The 26,038-nt window shown below is 41.1% G+C and overlaps 1 protein-coding gene across 1 annotated transcript in view; it reads left to right on the top strand.

Annotated features, from left to right (window-relative positions):
- Positions 1 to 11,050: 11,050 nt before the first annotated feature.
- Positions 11,051 to 26,038, top strand: part of LOC109875452 (BMP/retinoic acid-inducible neural-specific protein 3-like) — a 90,101-nt gene continuing 75,113 nt past the window's right edge. Inside the window, exon 1 of the mRNA XM_031809705.1 lies at positions 11,051 to 11,717. The gene's annotated coding sequence lies outside the window, so the exon portion shown is untranslated. The remainder of the gene's footprint in view (positions 11,718 to 26,038) is intronic.

Genomic DNA, 26,038 nt, shown 5'->3' with positions numbered 1-26,038 from the left:
ATTGGAATTGTCCACATCAAGCCATTGGTAATTCTGCTTAACTGTCAGTGAGCCCACTAGACTAGTGCAATATGGGATCATGTTAATTGCGCGCCAAAACGTTCATAGGGGTTTATTATAGGCTTCAGTTACAGCATGTATTTATTTAGTCGTCTTTTGTATTTGTTGACTACAGTGTAAATATATTTATTCATGAAAAAATATTACACTTTGAATAAGTAGGCATACACGTGTATGCTTAGGCTACAGCAGTATTTGTCTAAAAACATACGAGAGACAAATCTGCATATCCTAAAAGTTAAATGCATCATATGAAAATCCCCAAACGAGATCAGACAGTCACCATCTGCCTCCACATATTGTGAGGATTTGCAATGGTCCAAACAAACTGTTAGTATTAATCTGAAAACATCAGCCCTATGTTTTATTACAGCACCTGCCTTGTCAATAAACCCAGAGGTAACTCCAATATGCGAGGTCACCTAAATTGAAAATAGTAAATTATGGATTATCCTACCTTGCTATCATTGAAACATGAAAAGTAAACAATCAATGAATATCAGGAGGACTGGATGGAATAAACACTGCATAACTAAAACTATCACAGACCCCATGCATATATTAATGCGGTGGTTGCAAGAAACTTGCAAGAGAGTGGAGTCATCAATATTCATAAAGAATCAAGTTTGCATGGGGTTTTGCACAGCCTCTAGTCTGATAACCATGGGAGCAGAAAGAAAGAGAACATCTGAGTGGCAAGTGGCAGGTGCAGAGAGGGAGGGAGGGCACAAAGTCTGGTTCTAAGAATGATCTCCCTGTGTAATCTTGAGCTCCTTCCAGCATTCGAGCAAGGCTTTAGCAAACTGTATAGCGGTTCTGTGATTACATTTTATTTCCAACTGTGACCTGCACCATAATTGAGCTCTCAGGGTGGGACAGAGCAAGGCAGCACCATCACCATTACAATCGCAATCTCTGGTTCTATGATATCCCTTATTTTTGGGTGATCTTTCAGCAGCACATGTCTCATTGGCATGTTATTGCGGTCTACAGTGTCTACTATACTTCCCAAATGGCACCCTATTTCCTATATAGTTCACCACTTTTGACTAGAGCCCTATGGGCCCTTGTCAAACGTAGTGTACTATAAAGGGGAAAAGGGTGCCATTTGGGACACAGACAGTTTGTGGATTATTGTTGTCCTCATATTGAAACACCCCTGAGATGAGCAACACCAGCTTCAGGTTCTATTTTCTTCAATAACACTCTGGCGTGTCATGTAGCCGGTAATTATGAGAGATTTAGTTATTGAAATGGTTCATCAGTAAAAGTACATCTGGGAGACAAAAATACTTTTTTTTTCCAATCTAGGAATGACTCATTTGTGTGCTTGCTATAATGAGCAAATTTGATTTTATGCTCAAACCCCCACCTATACAGTAGACTACTCTGTTTATATAGAAAGCAAACGTTTGTTTACATGGTTAATTTTGAATGCCAAAAACATTGGGTGTGCTTCATTTGCTATCACACCCACATCTACACCTCTTCTTCATTTACTGGTCATGTAAAATGTGTGCCCTACAGAAAAACGACATACAGTGCCTTCAGAAAGTAATCTACTTATTTACACAAGTATTCAGACCCTTTGATATGAGACTCGAAATTGAGCTCAGCTGCATGCCGTTTCCATTGATCATCTTTGAGATGTTTCTACAACTTGATTGGAGTCCACATGTGGTAAATTCAATTGATTGGACATGATTTGGAAAGGCACACACCTGTTCTTTATAACGTCCCACAATTGACAGTACATGTCAGAGCAGAAACCAAGCCATGAGGTCTAAGGTATTGAGTATTGTGTTGAAAAACACATCTGGGGAAGGGTACCAACATATTCTGTAGCATTGAAGGTCCCCAAGACCGCAGTTGTCTCATTCTTCAATGGAAGAAGTTTGGAACCACCAAGACCCTTCCTAGATCTGGCCGCCCGGCCAAACTGAGCAATCGGGGGAGAAGGACCTTGGTCAGGGAGGTGATCAAGAACCTGATGGTCAATCTGACAGAGTTCCTCTGTGGAGATGGGAGAACCTTCCAGAAGGACAACCATCTCTGCAGCACTCCACCAATCAGGCCTTCGTGGTAGAGTGGCTAAAAGGCACCTAAAGAGTCTCAGACCATGATAAACAAAATTCTCTGGTCTGATGAAACCAAGATTGAATTGTTTGGCCTGAATGCCAAGCGTCACATTTGGAGGACATGGCACCATCCCTACGGTGGAGCAAGGTGGTGGCGGCATCATGCTGTGGGGAGGTTTTTCAGAGCCAGGGACTGGGAGACTAGTCAGGCTCGAGGTAAAGATGAATGGAGCAAAGTACAGAGATCCTTGCTGAAAACCTGCTCCAGAGCACTCGGGACCTCAGACTGGGGTGAAGGTTCACCTTCCAACAGGACCATGACCCTAAGCACACAGCCAAGAAAACGCAGGAGTGGCTTCGGGACAAGTCTCTGAATGTCCTTGAATGGCACAGCCAGAGCCCGGACTTGAACCCGATTGAACATCTCCAGAGAGACCTGACAATAGCCATGCAGCAATGCTCCCCATCCAACCTGACAGAGCTTGAGAGGATCTGCAGAGAAGAATGGGAGAAACTCCCAAATACAGGTGTGCCAAGCTTGTATCGTCATACCTAAGAAGACTCAAGGATGTAATTGCTGCCAAAGGTTCTTCAACAAAGTACTGAGTAAAGGGTCTGAATACTTTATTAAATGTGATATTTCAGCATTTTATATTTTGTAAATTTGCAAACATTGCTAAAAAAGTGTTTTTGCTTTGTCCTTACGGGGTATTGTGTGTAGATTGATGAGGGAAAAATGTAATGTTATACATTTTAGAATAAGGCTGTAACGTAACAAAATGTGGAAAAAGTCAACGGGTCTGAATACTTTCCAAATGCACTGTATAACCACAATTTCCTATGGGTCTTGAACTATTTTGGAATAAAATAAGCAAAATCCTTGAAATGCCTAAAAATAAGGATAGAACTGAATTCGGTATTTCAGATCCTTAACCATATTCACCAGAATATGTTTGAGTTTTATGTGATTGACATTCCATGACCCTATCCCTCTACTGCACACATTTAGGTTTTTCATGAAAAATAATATTCCATCCTATTTTTGGAAGTTTTAAGCTTTCTGAGAATGTATCAATAATACAAATATATCACTATAACCTCCTACACCTGTGGCATAAGGATACTAAAAACACCAAGGACAATCCGATCATTTCAGAACTTCTACTAAGTGGAATTTAGTAGAAGAAATAACTATTTTCATAAGAAAATACAAGTTGGGCATAAACTAATATTTCACTGCCTCTCAAACCTGATTCTGGGGTCCATTCTTCCTCGCTGTCACTGTCTTAAAGCTCACTGTCCTCAGTATCAGAGGTTATGATTCTAACTGCTCAATTAGGCTACTTTAGCCGATAGAATGTCCCTGTGTCCATTTCCTGTGAGTGTCAGTGAATATTTTGGCAAAAACATTGACGAAGGCCATCATTTAACATAATTGTACATGTTTTTCACTGAACATGACATTGCCCTGAAAAGTAGCCTAACTGCACAACGTTGCCTTGAGGCAACACAAAAGGGTAGCCTAACTGCACAACATTGCCCCGAGGCAACAAAAATAAAATAAAAATTTAAAAATATATATCAAAACGAAATATGTTAAAAACATATCAAATATTCTTCTTTGAAGGTTCTTACACCAGTACATATTTTTAATTGTCAAGTTCTCTATTTCAACATGCAAAGAAATGAAGTGTAGCTGACCCTTTGCTCACACCATGTGCTCACATCGCTCTGTTTCCTGAAAAAAAAGCCCCCTGCCCCAATTGTTACATCATACCAACTTCTGGATCTCATTGGATTGTTTACAGACATGTCATCACATATTGTCATGTGTAGGCATTTAAAAATAATAATATGGGGGGGTGAGGGGCAATAAGATGTTCTGTTGCCTGAGGGCAACGATGTGCAATAGAGGGTTAAGTATCACCCTCACTTTGAGTAGCAACTGGAAAAAGAGAATATAGGGAAATAAAGTATTTGACTAAGATGGTTATAATTGGGTGATGATGAGACCAATAATGCCACAATGATAACATGCGAGATTAATTCATTTGAGTGAACTCTACAACCATTTTAAGTTCTAGTCTACACTACATTTTTAAACTGGATCGGCCCATTGAGGCCGAGCCTGTAGCAAAAATAATGAAAGCCTATAGTTACAGCAATTCCTGGACCATAGAAGACTGCTAAAATCAAATCACCAAATGTGAGTCGACTAGCTCTTTAAAGTGTCCACATTCAAAACGGAAGCTTGTCAGCTTCTTCTCAAGAGATTGTACCTTTGGAATTTTTTAGATGTCAACTTCAGAAGACAAATTGCAGTGGGATACATCTGCCACATGGCATCCCAGGATAGATTACCTGAGTCTCTAAGCGGCCCACGCTCAGAGTGTAGAGGTGGGCAAGAACTCCCTTAAACGCACCACAAAGGCCTGACCTTCTAGTTATAGGCATGATCACCCCCTTGGGCTAAAAGCATCTGGCAAGGTAATGTATAGTTGGCATGTAAAACGATGCCACAAGAGGCACAAAGATCAGAAGGCTTGTGTTTCCCTAAAGTTTGACCATCTGTGGCTTATTGGCTGTCATTAAGGTTTCTAATTTGGGGGTGACTTGGGAATTAGCCAAATGAGGGTAGAAAATTACCCAACTCCCTCTGAGATGTTGTGGACATATTTACACCTTAATTGTCTTTGTCTTATTGCCATGACATTGGGAGTCCGAGAGACCAAGGAGTTGTGGGCATTCACACAAGCTTGTTGTGTTTGTTACATTATCTATTCGAGGAAATAGCCCTACAGCCACCCTTACATTGTTGTGTTTATCAAGTAAATTCATAAGTTAAACAAAAAATACCTCAATTTATGCTAATTGAAATGACTGTGGCTTGACTTTAACACCTTAATGTGAAATATCACACATTTAGAAAACTAGCACAGTTCAGGGCAACATTACAGTTGAAAAAAGATATTGCTATGCAAGGAGGAGACATACTGTATGTACAGTGGGGCAAAAAAGTATTTAGTTAGCTACCAATTGTTTAAGTTCTCCCACTTAAAAAGATGAGAGAGGCCTGTAATTTTCTTCATAGGTACACTTCAACTATGACAGACAAAATGAGATCTTGCATGGGGCTCCAAGCAAGATTTCACCGCGTGGGGTCAAAATGATCACAAGAACGGTGAGCAAAAATCCCAGAACCACACGGGGGGACCTAGTGAATGACCTGCAGAGAGCTGGGACCAAAGTAACAAAGCCTACCATCAGCAAGGGCATTGAAGATGAAACGTGGCTTGGTCTTTCATCATGACAATGATCCCAAACACACCGCCCGGGCAACGAAGGAGTGGCTTCGTAAGAAGCATTTCAAGGTCCTGGAGTGGCCTAGACAGTCTCCAGATCTCAACCCCATTGAAAATCTTTGGAGGGAGTTGAAAGTCCGTGTTGCCCAGCAACAGCTCCAAAACATCACTGCTCTAGAGGAGATCTGCATGGAGGAATGGGCCAAAATACCAGCAACAGTGTGTGAAAACCTTGTGAAGACTTACAGAAAACATTTGACCTCCGTCATTGCCAACAAAGGGTATATAACAAAGTATTGAGATAAACTTTTGTTATTGACCAAACATTTATTTTCCACCGTAATTTGCAAATAAATTCATTAAAAATCCTACAATGTGATTTTCTGGATTTTTTTCTCTCATTTTGTCTGTCATAGTTGAAGTGTACCTATGATGAAAATTACAGGCCTCTCTCATCTTTTTAAGGTGCAACTGTTGGACTCTCGTTTGCAACTGTTGGACTAATAATCACACCCTGTATCAGCTAGATGCAGGGAAGAGTGTGCAATGCGGTATTGAATGTCACCTTAAATGTATCTATCAACCTGTGTGCACCTATGTTGTAAACTTTCATTAATAGACTAGGTTGTAGCAACCTAGTAGCCTAAACCTATAGCTGTTACATTGAACTGGGTGAATGGAATATGAATTAGTCATCCGATATGCTGTAATAGAAATAATCGTTCTCCCTCATCTTAAACGGCACTGACCGCCACTGTCTTCAATTGGCTATGCGAGGTTGCTGTATATTGGCGGGAACTGGAACATGGTGTTGTACACATCGATCCACAGCATCCCAATCATGCTCAATGGGTGACATGTCTGGTGAGTATGAAGGCCATGGAAGAACTGGGACATTTTCAGCTTCCAGGAATTGTGTACATATCCTTGCGACATTGGGCTGTGCATTATCATGCTGAAACATGAGGTGATGGTGGCGGATGAATGGCACGACAATGGGCCTCAGGATCTCGTCACGGTATCTCTACATTCAAATTGCCATGGATAAAATGCAATTGTGTTCATTATCCGTAGCTTATGCCTGCCATTCCATAACCCCACCGCCACCATGGAGCACTCTGTTCACAATGTTAACATCAGCAAACCGCTCGTCCACACGACGCCATCTGCCCGGTACACTTGAAACCGGGATTCATCCGTGAAGAGCACACTTCTCCAGTGTGCCAGTGGACATCGTAGGTGAGCATTTGCCCACTGATGTCGGTTACGACGCCAAACTGCAGTCAGGTCAAAACCCTGGTGAGGATGACGAGCACACAGATGAGCTTCCCTGAGACAATTTCTGACAGTTTGTGCAGCAATTCTTCAGTTGTGCAAAGCTATCCGTGTGGCTGGTCTCAGACGATCCTGCAGGTGAAGAAGCAGGATATGGAGGTCCTGGGCTGGCGTGGTTACACTTGGTCTGCGGTATTGAGGCCGGATGGATGTACAGCCAAATTCTTTAAATCAACATTGGAGGTGGCTTATTGTCGAGAAATTAACATTTAACTATCTGGCAACAGCTCTGGTGAACATTCCTGCAGTCAACATGCCAATTGCATGCTCCCTCAAAACTTGAGACATCTGTGGAATTTTGGAGGGGCCTTTTATTGTACCCAGCACAAGGTGCACTTGTTTAATGATCATGCTGTTTAGTCAGTTTCTTGATTTGCCACACCTGTCAGGTGGATGGATTATCTTGGCATAGGAGAAATGCTCACTAACAGTGATGTAAACGAATTTGTGCACAAACGTTTTGGTCCGTATGGAGGATTTCTGGGATCTTGTAGTTCAGCTCATGAAACATGGGACCCAACACTTTACAAATTACGTTTACATTTTTGTTCAGTGTAGTTTATGCTTGGGAAAGGCTCCAGCTGTCCAATACATAAACATCCTTAACAGTTCTAAACAAATATATGGAAAAGATGTGGGTCTGTGATGGCCAAGTCAATAATTAATTCAAACATATATACATCCCAACGTTGTCCTCTCAGTCGTGTGCTTTTGACATGGCACTTACACTGAGAGATATGCATTAACTGGCTAGTGATGATCAATGTAGTGGATATGTGTGTGTGTGTGTGTGTGTGTGTGTGTAGTGTGTGTGTGTGTGTGTGTGTGTGTGTGTGTGTGTGTGTGTGTGTGTGTGTGTGTAGTGTGTGTGTAATGTGTGTGTGTGTGTGTGTGTGTGTAGTGTGTGTGTGTGTGTGTGTGTGTGCGTGTGTGTAGTGTGTGTGTGTGTGTGTGTGTGTGTGTGTGTGTGTGTGTGTGTGTGTGTGTGTGTGTGTGTGTGTGTGTGTGTGTGTGTGTGTGTGTGTGTGTGTGTGTGTTGTTCCTCTTTCTGTCATTGTCTCTTTTACTTGACATCAAGTAATCGCTTCCTGCCTAGGAATGCCAACTATATAGACAACAACATAGCATGGTAGCAACACAACATGACAACAACATGGTAGCAACACAACATGACAACACAGCATGGTAGCAACACAACATGACAACACAGCATGGTAGCAACACAACATGACAACACAGCATGGTAGCAACACAACATGACAGACATTCAGAGTGACTGGAGAATACACACACACACACACACACACACTGATTGCCGCTTCAGAGACTAAAGCAACGGCCCTGCCGCTTCAGAGACACACTAAAGGGTATAGCTACTCAATCATAGCACTAACAACAAAGGTGTGTGTGTGTGTGACCTGCATGTCTAAATCAAGTCCTGGGTTTGATCATGTCTGATGAGTTGACACGAATGCAGCTCAGAGTTAATAAACTGATACAAACAGAAAAGTATCATTGACAGGCGTTTCAACACAAAAGACAAGTACAGTGCCATGCAAAAGTATTCATCCCCCTTGTTGTTTTTTCCTATTTTGTTGACAACCTGAAATGTAACTGTATTTTTATTTGGATTTCATGTAATGAAGATACACAAAACAGTCCAAATTGGTGATGAAGCACCTAAATAATTTGCTATGAAGCCCCTAAATAAGATCTGGTGCAACCAATTACCTTAAGAATTCACATAATTAGTTAAATAAAGTCCACCTGTGTGCAATCTAAGTGTCACGTGATCTGTCACACGATCTCAGTATATATACACCTGTTCTGAAAGGCCCCAGAGTCCGCAACACCAATAAGCAATGGGTACAACCAAGCAAGCGACAACATGAACACCAAGGAGCTCTCCAAACAGGTCAGGGACAAAGTTGTGGAGAAGTACAGATCAGGTTTGGGTTATAAAAAAACATCAGAAACTTTGAACATCCCACGGAGCACCATAAAATAAAAAAAATGGAAATGGAAAGAATATGGCACCACAGCAAACCTGCCAAGAGAGGGCCGCCCACCAAAACTCACAGGCCAGGCAAGGAGGGCATTAATCAGAGAGGCAACAAAGAGACCAAAGATAACCCTGAAGGAGCTGCAAAGCTCCACAGCGGCGACTGGAGTATCTGTCCATTGGACCACTTTAAGTCATACACTCCACAGAGCTGGGCTTTATGGAAGAGTGGCCAGAAAAAAAGCCATTACTTAAAGAAAAAAATAAACAAACATGTTTGGTGTTCGCCAAAAGTTACGTGGGAGACTCCCCAAACAAATGGAAGAAGGTACTCTGGTCAGATGAGACTAAAATTTAGCTTTTTGGCCATCAAGGAAAACGCTGTCTGGCGCAAGCCCAACACCTCCCATCACCCCCAGAATATCATCCCCACAGTGAAGCGTGGTGGTGGTAGCATCATTCTGTGGGGATGTTTTTCATCGGCAGGGACTGGGAAACTGGTCAGAATTGGAGGAATGATGGATGGCGCTAAATACAGGGAAATTCTTGAGGGAAACCTGTTTCAGTCTTCCAGAGATTTGAGACTGGGAAGGAGGTTCACCTTCCAGCAGGACAATGACCCTAAGCATACTGCTAAAGCAACACTCGAGTGGTTTAAGGGGAAACATTTTTGTCTTGGAATGGCCTAGTCAAAGCCCAGACCTCAATCCAATTGAGAATCTGTGGTATGACTTAAAGATTGCTGTAGACCAGCAGAACCCATCCAACTTGAAGGAGCTGGAGCAGTTTTGCCTTGAAGAATGGGCAAAAATCCCAGTGGCTAGATGTGCCAAGCTTATAGAGACATACCCCAAGATACTTGCAGCTGTAATTGCTGTAAATGTGGCTCTACAAAGAATTTACTTTGGGGGGTGAATACAGTAGCTTTGCATGCTCAAGTTTTCAGTTTTTTTGTCTTATTTCATGTTTGCTTCACAAGAAAAAATATTTTGCGTCTTCTAATGGATAGGCATGTTGTGTAAATCAAATGATACAAACCCCCCAAAAATCCAGGTTGTAAGGCAACAATATAGGAAAAATGCCAAGGGGGTGAATACTTTCGCAAGACACTGTAGCTTTCACCTCGATTCACCTTTTCAGTCTATGTCATGGAAATAGCTAAGTGTGCCAAGCTTATAAAGACATACCCCAAGAGACTTGCAGCTGTAATTGCTGCAAATGGTGGCTCTACAAAGTATAGACTTTTTTTGGGGGGGGGGGGGGGTGAATAGTTCAAGTTTTAATTGTTTTGTGTGTTTTTTTTGGTCTTATTTCTTGTTTGTTTCACAGCAAAAATGTTTAGCATCTTAAAAGTGGTAGGCATGTTGTGTAAATCAAATGATACAAACCCCCCAAAAATCTATTTTAATTCCAGGTTGTAAGGCAACAAAATATGAAAAATGCCAAGGCGGGTGAATATTTTCACAAGCCACTTTATATCCCTTTGATTTCAATGTCAACAGTTCACTTCCTCCCATCAAACCTACCATCTCTGCTTTAATCCCTCATTTGTTTATGGGAAAAGTGTTCCTTTTCAAAGCATCACTGATCCAACACCATCTGTATTGGTCTCCTTGTACAGCCCACACAAGACTTATAATAATTTTGTCAAACCATCTCCCCAAAGCTGGCATGATGTAGTTTTTAATCTGTTGTTGAACTGCAGTTGCCTCAGAACACCTCATTCTCTGATTACACTAGCACACTACTGAATGCCTGGGAGCTGGGAAACTGGAAAACTCAACATGCACATTTGCATGCAGTCTTCAAACGCTGATCCGTCAAAGTAACAGTAGGCTTTTGGATGACAAGATTTGACTTTTCAGATGTATTGCTTAAAGAGGGAGATGCACAGTATCTCCCTTCAGAAACTAGGGACTTCATCAGTATGAATTCAGTTTGCCGGGAGTCACAACAAATTTGTAACACATAAATTTGACTAAAGCTTTGGGAGAAGCATTTCTCTTTCATTAGCCACGCTGTCCCTTCAGGCTTACAGAGCTCGTTCTATCCTCTCCTCTGCTTCCCCAACCCTCAGCCTTCCAACTCCCCACTCTCCCTCTATCTCGCTCTCCTCTTTTCTCATCTCCCTTTCCTTCCCTCTACATAGCATTATCACCTCCTCCTCCCTTTCCTCTGTTCTCAGCTCAGCCAATCAAAAGCCAGGAGGTGTGGCAACAAGAATCAGTCTGGCAGAGCTTGTTGAAAAGAAAGAGATGCTTTCCGACTCAGAGCAGCAGCACTCCTCAGTCTAGGGCTCAACCGATGTGCTGGTCTTGACAGTGAGTGATGACTGTGGCAGGGGCAGCTGAGGCTTAGCTGTGTGGCTCACAGAAAAAGGTACAAATTGGATGTCTCTGATTTGGTAGCAGGTGCAGGCTCTTTATTGAAGGGAGAGTTGCCTTAAAGGGAAGAGTGATATTTTGTGTGGATTTTATTCTGCTTCTGCTGACTGCTCCACCATATCTTATCATTATGACCTGGAGGCATGGGGGACACTGGCACCTTTGACTTTTTTCTCTTTCTGAAATCCCTTCAAGATATATGCTTAGTTTTGAATGAAGTTTTGTTTGTTTTTGACTATTATCTCAAGCTGAATATACACTGTAGTGTTGTGGACTTTACATTATCATAGGGGCACCTTTGGACCCCAACTTGCAACCAACGTTTACTGACTTGGCTATAGGAGTGAGAGGACAATGCCTGGATTATCCTATAATAAGTGACTCTGTAACTTGCCAGTGGGAAGCTGCAAGTGAAAAAGGGACTGGAGGCTGTCGGTTGGCTGCTGGCTGCATTCCACCAGTTTGGCTGAAGACTGTAAGCGTCCTGACAACCTTCACTAGCTGGTAGGATACACGCACACCGAGAGAAACAGCAGGATCGCACTTCACATTCTGGGTGAGATATATGCTATTGCTTGCCTTGCTGCTATAATAATGAGTACTGTGCATTAGAGTGCCTGAGTATTGACATTACAATTTGCACAGTGACCCGGCATGTGCCTCTATATATTGTTGTGTATTGTTTCTAATGTTGGGTTGAGTTAGTAGTCTGATTGTGTTTTCATCCAAAGAGGTTATTCATTATCAACCTGTCATTTTTAAACTTCAGATGTTCGCTTAGTTTACTCTTAAATTATCTTCTTAAATAATTACTGTGTTGTTATGATGCTGAATTTTTGGCTTGTTTAATTTGTATCCCGTTTCTTGTTTGTCATTTTTAACAGTTCTTATTTAATGGGATTTCCCTTGTAGACTGTGATACAGGATGACTTTGATGTGTATAGGCAACTATAGGATTTGTGTACATGATGTTTTATACATGCTCCTCAGTGAATTTGCATTCAGTTCGTAAGCATCACTAACTAGGCTTACTCGGTCCAGAGCTCAAACTGCCTGAGCCCTAGGGCACAGTACATTGGAGCTTGATCAGAGGAGGGGGGGGGGGGGGGGGGTGGATTGAAGACAAAACTTGAGATGCTGGCCAGTGCTTTACACTTCCTGGCCAAGTGAAATATTTTCAGCAAGTCATTAAAAAAATGTTTACTAAAAAGCTTGAGAGATTTAACAAAACCACCCCACAGCCTTTGTTGTTCACTGCATGGGTTTGCCTCCTCACTGTGTGAGACTTCTGCCTGGGCACGGTAGAAGGAAAGGATGAGGCAGTGTGTAGGACAGTGCTTCCTCCTAGTTATGGCCATGTGTCTCGATAAAAGGCCACGGGCAGCACTACCACAGTAGCAGGGAAGAAGTGGTCACTAGTATGAGCAATCAGTCTTTTGTTTCACATTTGTTCATGAAACCTCTTTTCACAACGTGATTTTGGCAGACTAGAATCATGCTGACATTTCAATTGGAGGAGGGGGTATTTAATGCCATTTTCCACCAAATATAAAGCAGCTTCCTTTTTATCTAATCCTTTGAGGAAAATATGTAAGCTGCTTCAGTGTATTTTTTAAGATTAAGCTGTTGGTTCTGGGCAATTCGTATTTGAGGAGTGGATTCCTGGGGTTTGTTAAAAGTATCTGTAAACAGTGATGAATACGTCTGTCTACCTTGACTTTTACTTCTCACAAAGAAAGAGGTGGGAGATAGAGAACATAAATATACTGTGATAAGATTCCATTTACTACAATGTGTCTCTGAGGGAGGTTGTGTCTCTGAGGGAGGTTGTGTCTCTGAGGGATGTTGTGTCTGTTTTGTCCTCTATTTCCATCCTTCTTTTATTGGACATCAAATCAACATAAATATAAGGGGTTTGATCCATCCAGTAAGCAGTAACAACTAGTCAGCTTCTTTATTAAATTCCCTGTGGAGAGAGAGAGACTTTTGGTTGCTCACATCCCTCATTCTTCCAACAGTTGGGAAGGGAGAGGCGGGTTCCAGACATTTTTACTCCTATTTCTCACCTACAGAGGGAGCAGAGTGCAACACATCATTTTAGATGATCTGCCTCCAGCAGTAAGCTATTCTTGAGCTCACCATTTTTTAAATATGCAGTCTGAGGCATGTTTAATGTGTGGTTGAACTATCTTAGAGACTTTTAGAGCAGGATGTGTGCAATGTTTATAAGTAAAAGTATTGATCTCATTATTGAACATCATCACAGGAGAGATTAATTCGACTTGACATCCAAACCATCCATTGATTTTCACTGTTACTGTCAGGGGATATTTAATCCCCTAAACCTTACAGGTTATAATGCAGAAATCTTGACCCAGTTTATAGTTTTTTTACTTGAAGCACTTTGGTGAACCATGAAGCAAGTTATCTAACTACAGTTGTGTATGTGATTAGATGGGATAACATGACATGTAGTGCTAGTGTGGATGTGAGTGAGCTTGCAGGTTTTAAACGTGTATCCTAGTGCTCCAAAATGTACAGTATGAACGTTTAGTCAGTAGTCAGGCTTAGTACAGTACATGCAGAGTAGCCTAGCACAGCTGTATTTACAGTTAAGCACGCTAATTTATTCGCTCTCTTTATTTTGTTTAACTTACTCATGCATGCAGTGTAGAAAGCATGTATGTCAATCTGACTTCAGAACCGAGGACTCTAGAGTAGAATATATAGGATTTTTTTCCCAAAGAGAAAAACAGTTTGTAGTGAAAGAAAGAAACTCGTGTGTGTTTTAATAATTTGAGGGTGAAAATGGTCGACAGGCTTTTGATCTCGATCAATCAATGTTGGTTAATTATTAAAGCACTCAAGACAAAAAGAAATGCCAGGCTGAAATTTTCAAGGACTGGAATATGCAATGGATACTGCATATTCTATCTACAGTAGTCCTTGAAAAATGTATTTAAAAAAATCCAAACAAGGTTGAAACTAAGGACAGTTTGGGGGGGAATGAATTGGAAAAGGACATGAATCAGCACTCCATAACACAGGCTGCTTATAAAGGATCCCTTTGTAATTGGGCCGACAACTTGGATTTGGTCAACCATAAACCCAATGGTTGACCATTTCATAGGTGAGGCTCCTCAATAGAGCCCCCAACTGCATCCAAATGGCACCCTAATTCCCTACAACATAGTGCACTACTTTTGACCACAGCCCTATGGACCCTGGTCGAAATCAGTGCACCATGTAGAGAATAAGGTGCCATTTGAGACGCAGCCATTGAGACATGACAGAAGGCTGGAATAATAGCACAATATGCTATATATACGTAGCATGTTTCAGGGTCACTGAAGAGACTAAGCACCTTAGCCCCATGATAATAGCCAGTCGAGGTGACTAATACTGTATAAAGGCTAACACTGAGCAAGGCCTTGAAGTCAAGTTACAGTATGGTTCGTCCATTTACTCATGGAACTCCTCTCTGATTTCATATTTACATTCTTATACTGGGTGCACTCATTAAACACACTTCAGGAGTCAACAATCTGGTTTAAAAGAGGGGAAATTCCATCCCAGAGGAATCTTCATGCATGTGGAAAAGGGTAGTACCAATAATAGCTCAATTAGATACAGTGTGATAACAAAGGACATGAACTTGTGTCTAGATTATGTAATAAAGCAGTACATTATGGGAGATGATGTGGAAGACCTTTGATCGTGTGAGGGTGGTAGTCCCCCAGGTTCTCTTATTATTATGAATTACAAAATTGAAAGGAAAAGTTCTCAATGTTACTGCAGCCAGCGGTAACATTTTCACAGTACATAACCACCTTTTTTTATTTTTTTTACAAATACAGTAGTTGTGGTATGATGCACAGCACAGTCCACTAAGCACAGTGGATGTGGATCCTACACTTTAAACCCCAAGACATTTTTAACTCAAATACTTCTAGTTGAACGCAAAGACAATGAAAGCCATTATTACTTAAAATGTATATGTGGTACTGACTCAAAACTAATGAGAAATCACATCAACTCTATTTAAACAAAAGTTATGATCACAAATGAACTTTTTTCCCAGCATGCTCTACTGCAGGTAGATTTTTAAAACGTGTTTTTATATGTTTTTGCATGTACATTGAGTGATTGATTAATCTTATGCTACACAAAGATACATAAAATACATTTTTCTAAACTAATCCAATCATTTTATTAGATTTTTGCACCTGTTACTGAACTGGTTGTTCTAGTTTAAATGGCTTAAGTAGTGTCCTCACACTGTTCCTAACCCTGGCTGTTATTATGAATTCAGGTTGTGGGTGAATACAAATGTAAACTGTTGGATATCTCAACTCTGTCTGGATTCCAATAGGAATTACACATGACTTTGCAAACCAGCATAATGTTTTTTTTTGTTGTTTTTTTAACCTTTATTTAACTAGGCAAGTAAGTTAAGAACAAATTCTTATTTACAATGATAGCCTACCCCAGCCAAACCTGGACGACACTGGCCCAATTGTGCCCTGCGGGACTCTGAACCACAGCTGGATGTGATACAGCCTGGAATCAAACCAGGGACTGTAGTGACACCTTTTGCACTGAGATTCAGTGCCTTAGACCGCTGAGCCACTCAGGAGCCCTCTTACAGGTAGGGTTGCAAAATTCAGGTAGATTTCCCAGGTCTTCCTGGAATCCTGGATGGAAGATTCCTGGAAATCCTTCAACCATGATTTTCTGAAAATCTGGGAGTTTGGGGAAAGTTACTGTAAATAGGCAACCCTACTTTCAGGCCTGATGTGGCCTGTAAACCATGAGTTTCAGGCCACTGTGTTAGGATAAAGCAAGGCCTCAAAACAAAGCCTTGTGAGATATGTAATGTATTGTGATTAAGAGTTTAATTATAATGATAACATTCAAACCTACAAACTCAATTGGTGAAGGCCACAGGACTGAGAATGAAATAATTCAGCAACCATGTCTCTGTCACTAACAAATAGTCATGGGTGGTAAGTGTACAATTCACTCAAAGGCAAGTCACACTGGGAAATTATATTGGAGGCATGGCTTAGTGGGGGCATTACTCAAAATGTATCCCCTTGGGTCACAGTGACTATTGGTTTGAGTAATGACTACAAAACCTATTTAAGTAACTGTACTCAGATATATTAAGTACAACAGGTTTCCTCAAAAGTTTTGAATAATGACAGCACATTGGGGTTTACAGTGTAGTTTTAGTGGGTCCTAGTAGAACCTCTGCTGTTAGAGGAAAGAAAATATGTCTACTGTAAACAGAAAACATTGCTGATAGAGATAGTGTCCTCCTGAAAACAACTGTTCAACTACCACCAATATTTTTGTTGTTGTCAGCCTTTAATGTTCACTGGTGAGGTTCACCATGAAATCCATTATCAAAACATGGAAACTCCACATTATCCCTGGTGAAAAGGGATTTATTGGAGCCAAGGATCAAAGGAGACCAGGCTGCAACCAGGTTTGCATCCCACATTTATTTTACCTTTATTTAACTAGGCAAGTCAGTTAAGAACATGATTCTTATTTTCAATGGCAGCCTAGGAACAGTGGGTTAACTGCCTTGTTCAGGGGCAGAACAACATATGTTTACCATGTCAGCTCAGGGATTCAATCTTGCAACCTTTCAGTTGCAAGTCCAATGCTCTAACCACTAGGCTACCTGCCGCCTCAAATGGCAGCCGGTTCCCTGCATAATGTCCTACATTATGCACGTGTGTCATTTAACCTTTATTTAACTAGGCAAGTCAGCAATTTATTTTATTTTATTTACAATGACAGCCTACCAGGGAACAGTGGGTTAGGTAACTGCCTTTTTCATGGGCAGAACAACAGACTTCTATGTTGTCAGCTCGGGGATTCGATCCAGCAACCTTTCGGTTACTGGCCCATCACTCTAATCACTAGGCTCCCTGCCGGTCCTTGTCAAAAGTAGTGCACTATATAGGGAATATGATGTCATTTGGGGTGTAGCCTTAGGCGGCAAACGGGATACAGTTGATTCATGCTGCAGCTGGGCACAGGTGGAAGTTCCACCAATCAGTCCCAACAGCAGGATTCTTTCACTGCATTTTAATTGAGCGCTGACAGGAGGCCAGCCATCAGAGACCACAAGCTGTAAGCCTTTACACTTGGTTGCAGGGTCTGCTGACACACAGATTAAATGTTTGCTCTCTGTGCCTCAACCCCCCCCCCCAAAAAAAGGGATGACTTGATATTGATTGTCCAAGCCAGTGAGGAGGATCTGTTCCAAGCAGAATTAAATGTATTTAGCTACGATTTCCATGATATAATAATGAAGAACTGTGTAAGTAATTCTGAGTAAATGCTTGAAAGTATATGGACCAGAATGCTAGATCCAAAAATGAATCTTCAGTATTTGACCTAGCTAGAAAGTGGTTATTGTGTTCTTCTTTCCATAAGTGCAGTCATTTTCCCCATTGCAGTTTGAAGCAGGGGACAGGCCATTGTCATCCATTCTCACATGCAATATGACTGAGTGAGAGTCTAGAGAATTGGGCTGCCCTGCTCTAGGTATTAGGAATTGGAAGAGTACTACATCAACCCTCTGTGCTCCATTGGTCTCCACACAGCAAGATGGATAGCTGTTGTTAGCCAAGCCACTGGCATTTCACTTGGGTCCAATGATAGTACACCAGATGGGAAAAGATGCCACTCATACATAATGTTCCCTGATAGAGTAGAGAAGTGGCTCTTGTCGGTCAACCAGTAGCACTTGGCAGCTTTGGAAATCTCCCATCAGGAATATTATTTAGCCAACACTTTCCCTTTTTAATCTCTAGCGGCAGTTGGTGTGAAAATGATGCAGCATGGATGGTTTTCACTATCTCCCGGATCCATTGGTACCAAGGGAAGGCTTGAATATTTTACACATGCTGTGGTTAGATTAGGATTTGCATGCTCTTGGAAAATTGGGGGAGTTGAAATAAGATGCCGTGTTGTGTATTATAGACCTGGTGAGGCACTGTGTCACTGATGACACAGTTTGTAGTGAATTATAATGGGTGAGAGAACACATTATACACAATTAGATGTATATATTATCTTATAACCGTTTTTTCCGTGCCAAGAAACCTCCTTGATTGGGCACACGTTCTTCTTACACCTGTCTCAAAGAATGGATATTTACTGCCTCTTAATTCCATAAAGGCCTGTATACGGCATAGACCTGTTTTACTGAAAAGCGGACCACAGTATGTTTGGATGGGTAATACTGCTGACTGTACTATCATGTGTGTTTTGGACACACTTCTCGCAACAGGCTGGATGTCTGCAGATCCAGCTGTATATTACTGTTTATTTTATTATTCCTATTGCTTCCCTTTCTGACTTCATGACATAAGATCATTGAAACATGTGGATTGATTTATGCATTTAGTCATGGTTGTGGCTTATGCATCATGGTGAGACAACTTTCAATTTACAATTGCTCTTGGGCTGCCAGAGAGGTGAACTAACATTTTAAGATAGCTTTTTTAGTACACTTTGACCATGTTTGCATTAACAATAGTTGAATAGTTATTTAACATAGGGATAAGACAAGCATAAAAATATCCGCCACAGTTTTAGATAAGCCCTGCACCACAAAGTTAACAAAATCCTGGATTGAACATTGAAATGTGTTACGCCTCCAGAACATGAGGTGAGGAAGATCTTTGGAGGATATACCCTTGGACTTTGTTTTCATGAATTATACATTGTGCAGGGAGAGACCAGTAGATATGCTCTTCCTCTTCCTTTCACTTCTTCATGCGGACTGCTTTTTCCAGTCCTTAGACTTGGCTTCACTATTGGGATTAGATAGATTGTCATCACTGTCACTTGCTTATCTATTTCTTCCCTCTTGAATCAAAGCTTAGCCAGACGTGTGATGCTCTCAAGCAGAGCTGGCCCCAGGCATAAGCGACATAAGCGCAGTGGTGTATATTCATAGATGCCAAGTGAAGCCAGGCCTCACTAAAAGAATTGACCATGAAAACATTGGGCACACCCCAAAAAAGTTTCAAGGGAAACCAGCTTGGATTTTTGCGTCACTCCTATCAAATCGCAATGAGAGCATACGTCATTGACAGAAACACATTGAATTGTTGCATCTTGTGGTGTAGCTAAAATTGTCTCTTTCCTAAATTAGCCATGGATGGAGATAGAGATTTAGATTTGTTGTTTTACTTAATTCTCCGTACTAGCCAATGATTCTAACAACGATTCTGATCCAAACGTTAATTCATACTTTGTTGTACCCCTGGCCTGAGATGGAAGTTCAATATGTAGCTAGATGTAGAAGGCTAATGTTAACTAGCTAACCTTTCCCATGAATGGAAGTTAGACTAGCGAGCAAGCACTTTAGCCAGGTAGCCTAGGACAACAACAAATAAAAGCATGTACTGTCTCATTTCGTCAACATGAAAGAGATGAGGATGGCATTGCTCTACAAGTAGGGTGAGTCAACATGTTTTTCTTCTTGCAGGAACGCCCACACACGTGCACACAGAAATCAGAACCAAGGACAGCTACATCGTATTTAGCTTACGTTGATTGGACTATTAGACTAAGCAGAGGTGATTTGATGATGTTGAAGTGTTGAAGTTGAAATGGTGCTGGAACATTGGATGTAGCTCCTGTTTTCTTGCGAACTGAGGTAATTCTCTGTGGTTCTAAATCAATAGTTGTTTACTGATCTGAAAATGTTAGAAACATTAACTTGCTTGACCATGCTGTAGGCCATGTAACTGTCTGTTACATGCAACATGCTGTTTAATTTTGATTTGTGTAACACTTTTTTGGTTACTACATGATTCCATATGTGTTATTTCATAGTTTTGATGTCTTCACTATTATTCAACAATGTAGAAAATGATAAAAATAAAGAAAACCCCTTGAATGAGTACTTGTGTCCAAACTTTTGACTGGTACTGTAGGTGTGGGGGGCTTGGCTGCATAAGCGGTCGCTTACCAGATTGCTAGGGGTCCATCCAATGATAAAACATTGACAACTAATCAAACCTCGTTCTATTGATCCATTCTTGGTTCTAGGTGCGCAAGGCTGCTCGGAAATGAGAGAAGGCAGAGCTCACTGTAAGATGGCCAGAATAACTGGCAAACAGCGCATGAGAAGGCTATATTGTCATGCTATATTGGCCTATCTGTTAACACCCATGCATCCTGATAAAATACACACTATGACTGGCCTGCTAATGTGCCTAATAGCCTTTTCGTGGAGAGAAGCAGGTTTGCTCTTGCTAATTGCTGAATGTAAAATAGGCCTATGCCAAATTAACTGTTAGGGAAATTAAAGAGAGAGAGTATGTTGGTGTAATCACTTTGGCCAGTGATGATAAGATTGTTGCACTGATGCATTGCAAACGGTTGCACAGGACAGACAGACAGATGAGCACAGCGAAAAAGAAAGATCCAAACAAATTGATAATCATTCGAAAAATGGAAATCACTTGCAATCTATGTGAGCAACAAGTCAAGCAATGAAAGGATATAAAAGATATGCAGGCTAAGCAGCGTTTGTACTTGAATTGCTACATTTAAAATATGAGTTTCTATATTATTTTTCATTACATGTAAGCTACATTCAAGTATTATTTGCAGTTGTCACTATGACAATGAACACACCCTGAAGCACTGAATGGTATATATTACCACCTCATTAATAGGCCTACAGTGTGCAGTTGGATGCATTGATCAGTTGATTGACAGGTGTACTACAGAACGATAAACAATAAACGTTCTGCTGGTGGATGCTCGCCAACGTTCATAGTTAAGGATCATTTATCGTTATAGTTATTGTCCTTGGTATGGATGGCCCTTAAGAATAGTAGAATACACCAGGTGCAATTTTGAAATTTGGTTGTGCTTCAACAGTTTTCTCTGGTTATGACAGTCACTCAATTAGCTGACAATTAGCCATGTCAATTTCTTGATTGGTAGTTAGCCTAGTCAGCTATCTAAACTTGTAGTAATCATGGCCAAATACAGACTGGGCATGCAGAGCACGTTCCCAACGACCCTGACTTCCAGGGATCCACCATTAAATGTGTTACAAAATTCCTCTGCCCCCTGGTCAAAATGTGTAGAATGGCAGGAAATTAACTTTACTTTTTTATGTGTCTCACCACTGTCAAGAGGGGGGCCGACAACCAAATTTCGCTTAGGGCCCCCAAAAAGATGGCCCTGCTCTCAAGATTAACAGTAGGCAGCTATAGAAATCCTTGACCCATTAGATGTCCTTCGTCTGAGCTGTCTGTGCTGCTCCTTAGCCATTCAGAAAGCCTCTCTCAAGCCTTTGGAAGGCTTTCGCTACCAGATGGTGAAGCATTTGTTCAAACTTTACATCTTCCTTATTTAAATAAAATCACAAGGTTGTGTACACTCACTTTCGCTTGACAGACATTTATTTACTCACAGAATACTGGATATCCATTGCCCTCATTCTGCCCATTCAAACTTATTGCGTTACTTGTCAATCATGCAAATTCATGGTTCCGCTTCCCTCGTCGTTTCTGACAATCCTAAAAGTCCACATAAGATTTATTCAGCCTTTTTACATGCCAATGATAGCAAGTGACACACCGGGAGAAAAGTTTCCCTCTGAGAGATGGAGCAGTGAGGTGACAGAGCGATTTCATGTCTAAATATAGGATCCCTGTCTTTGCACATATTTCATTCAGACAGCCCAGGGCCCGGTTTCCCAAAAGTATCTGAAGGCTATGTTCATCGTTAGAACCTTAAGAGCATCATTAAATCTCTGAGCTGTTTCCCAAAACCACCCTTCTTAACATTGCACTTGAAAACACTTGAAATCGAATGCTTCATCCACATGAACCATAAGCACTCCATTAAGTTGCGCCGGATGTCATTCAATTGAATGGGGACCCTCCACAATAGAGTGAAATCGCAACGCCCCCTTGCGGTTGATGGCTCTGTTGCGAGACGAATGCCGCATACTTTGAATTTTTCCAAACTCAGTGTATTCTTCAGTCTGGCCCAATGAGGTATGATAAGAACTGGAGACTGCGTCCAAGTTGTCCGACCGTTGTTTTCAAGGTAATCTACTCATGTTCGCAGAAGCCGTTTCATGGACAGTCTATCTACACTGAGTGCATAAAACATTATGACCTGCTCTTTCCATGACAGACTGACCAGGTGAATCCAGGTGAAAGCTTTGATCCCTTATTGATGTAACTTCTTAAATCCACTTCAACAAGTGTAGATGAAGGGGAGGAGAATGGTATTGAGACATTTGAGACATGGATTGTGTATGTGTGCCATTCAGAGGTTGAAAAATATTTAAGTGCCTTTGAACGGGGTATGATAGTAGTTGCAAGGAGCACCGGTTTGAGTGTGTCAAGAACTGCAACTCTGCTGTGTTTTTCACGCTCAACAATTTCCCATGTGTATCAAGAATGGTCCACCACCCAAAGGACATCCAGACAACTTGACACAACTGTGGAAGAGTCAATACAGGGCCAGCATCCATGTGGAACACTTTCGAAACGATGTAGTCCATGCCCCGATGAATTGAGGCTGGTCTGAGGACTAAAGGAAGTGCAACTCAATAGTAGGAAGGTGTTCCTAATGTTTTGTACACTCAGTGTATATCCGGGTTGCATCCGGTTTATACAGACTTTATTGCCATTTTAGCTAACCATAACTATTTTCCTAACTTTAACCTAATTATCCTAACCTTCTACATTCCTAACCTGCTTCCTAAGCTCTCATAACCTGCTACAAAAAGTCAAATCTGACGTTAATTTGTCAAAAGATGGATCCCTTCTAGCCATGACCCTTGGTCCAGCCAGTCTGTCGAAGAACAGGAAGTTACTAAACCACAAAAGAAGATTGTTGTTGCCTCCCGTTTTAGTTTATTGTGATTGAAATGCCGTTTGTTTTTGATTACAATTATTAGGTGGAGGTTGCCAGCTACAGTATAGTTCTGCGCTGTAAGATACCTTGACTTGCTAGAAAGTTTAAAAACAAGTTGAGGGAAAAGTAAATAAACAAAACATGTTTTATTATCAACTGAAACAATATGTTTCTCCTGTCTTGAATAATAAGGTCATATTTCGCAATCTCCCAAAATAAATGCGATCTCTGACAAGAGACAAGGCTCTCCTCCATATTGCATTGTGAAACCCTATCCTAAGCTCTCCGTCCAGTAGTGGAACATAATGAAATAACGGCATAATGAAATACTGTACGTCACGATGTAAATGGGGCATAAGCCTGCCTCAGATGAGCTAAGTGCATCATTAGATGATTTTTTGCCCTCCCACCTCACTTTATACATAGAAGACCTCTGCTAAACATGGTTTCTCTCTCTCAATGACCACGATAACTTCAGAACAAAGTTGACTACAAATACAAAGTTGCCAATGTCTTTGCAATTGATACAAACAAGCAAAGAATAAAAAGATGCTTCAAATGAAAACCGAGATGACTGCGTTAAAATATAAACAGTAAGCAATAGGCCTATTTCAATCATATTGAAATACATTTCATGTTCAACCAATTTAATTATTTTTTGCTACTTGTAGGCTACTGTCTGTAATTTGTCTCAACATATTTCATGATGTGTAACCTAACATGTGCGCAATAATGTGGCAAATTGGTGATTTTGTGCATCTTTATTGGGTAAGCATTTGAATAAGCCGCCTCAGTATTTGCAGTCGTCGGAACTGATCCGTCATCAATATTGTGAAATAATTACAATGTTAAGGAAAGATTTGAATGGAGAAAACTTTTTTGAAAATCCTATCAGCATCGACACATGCTTCAATGACACACTTAGCGACAGTTCTCCCAGCATGGTGTTTTGGGAAAAGCATGTTACACATCTTCGGCCATTGTAGGAAAGATGCATTATTAAAACACTGGTAAGACTAAGTTCCATCGTTATGGGCAAAGGGAAGTGATCTATGTGAGAATTGACTCATCCTGTTGAAGTCTGTAGTTTCTTTCATCTCAGGGGTTCAAAAGGCTTTGTGCCTTTTTTTCACATCTTTACTATTCCTTCTGTGCAGTGGTTTGCTAAATGACTCATGTTTCCTCTCTCGCAATACCTACAGGCGTAAATCAGCCACAGCAGGATTAAGCTGAATGTGAGCGCGATTAAATAGCTTTGGCAACTGTCTTCCCATACAAGGCCTCTGTTTAGCCTCTGTTTGGGCTAAATCCGGTCCTGTCTTGGTATTTTGCTCTCCCATTTAAATGAAGTGAAGGCGTGTAAGTCAACAACTGGCTAACTTGCTTATGGGCAGGGCAGAGATGAGTCAATTAAGTAGTTGGTTCGGTTCAGTAATATTTCTATAATCTTTTATTCTGTCTCCGAAAAAAAAAATCCAAAATTAAAATCAAACGGACATATTTCTGAACCGTATATGCATGTTGTAAGCACTAACATCCAATGAGCTGTGAGGACAAGCCCTCATGTAGCCTCATAGTCACAGCGTTGAATGAGAAAATATCATTTTGAGCTGGGCAGAAGAATAAAAGCACTGTAACATAAAATGCACCCCCAAAATTGAATGTGTAGATGAACCACCGTGTTGTTGTGAGATTTTAAATACTCGTGAATGCTGAAAGGTCAAACCATTGTGTGCAATTAGTCCGGATAGAAAGGTCATTGAGATACTTAGATTCTGATAAGGCTGGGACCATAATGGCTTCTTGTTTCTCTTATTATCGAAGGTAATAATACAGACTGCCAGCCCTTTTGTTCTTGCTCCAGTGGAAAGACACACTCTGTAATCACTCTTTGTGCATTTCCAGAGAGGAGGGTATAAGACAGGTTAAGTATGTTAATGAATGGGAGGATGCGTTGTGAATTATGATTTGTCTGTCTCGGTCTCAGCTGTGGGATGAGAAATTGTTCATTTGATCGCTGTTTAATGAAAGGAGATTGCAAAACAATAGTCTCACTGACAAACAAGTTTGGGTCAGAGACATTTGTAGTGTCCAATGATAAACAAGGATATCAATCCAATGTTTACCTTTCTTCTATTAGTTATGTCACTTCCCTGCCCTTATTAACTTCCTCTCTGTCTGTTTGGGTGACAGTGGTGTCAGTGGTGTGAGAGGCTGAAGGACTATGTAACAGGCAGCAACAAACAGGGAGGGGTGCTTGTCTAACATCAGGGAGCCAACGTCAACATCAAGGCATTGGATGCATGTAATGTCTTTAGCTCAATGAGTTCAAACCCTGGTTGGCAACTCCTATATCCCACAAGGGCAAACCCTGCAGAATCTGTGAAGGACATGCTGCTATCATCTGTGGATTAAGATGCATGTTAAGTTGATGACTGCCCTACACCTGCTATTGACTCAGAGTGACCTACATAATAAGTGGAAAGGTGAAGCAAAACCAAGACTAAATGCCAATACATCTTTACTACACACATGCTGTATGGGTATAAACTGTATGCATTGACCCAACACTCATTCTTACATAGCATTACCAAATACAGTACATCATATCTTTCAAACTCTTGCAAACTGTACCAGAGTCTAAAGCAGGGGTTTATTCATTAGCATAAACTGGTTCAAATTGCAGCCAAACATTTTTCAATGGAAAAAAATCAGGTAAGTCGCTCCCTGTTTTGGCCCCTATGCTTCTGTTTGGGGTCTAGTGAATACACCCCAAGAAAACACATAAGCCTATTTATTTTATCCAAAAGAACCTCAACTGGACGAGGCAGAAGCCAGTCATGCATCCATAGTGCTTTAGTTACTGTATGTCGTACAGGGCTGTGGCTCGTGTTCTGTGAGGGAGATGGATGCAGTGTTCCAGTATTGAGGTATAGACTTCTCCCTAGCCCC

Source organism: Oncorhynchus kisutch, linkage group LG30 (assembly GCF_002021735.2).
Source record: "Oncorhynchus kisutch isolate 150728-3 linkage group LG30, Okis_V2, whole genome shotgun sequence".
NCBI lineage: Eukaryota > Metazoa > Chordata > Actinopteri > Salmoniformes > Salmonidae > Oncorhynchus > Oncorhynchus kisutch.
This window is presented reverse-complemented; position numbering and strand designations above follow the sequence as displayed.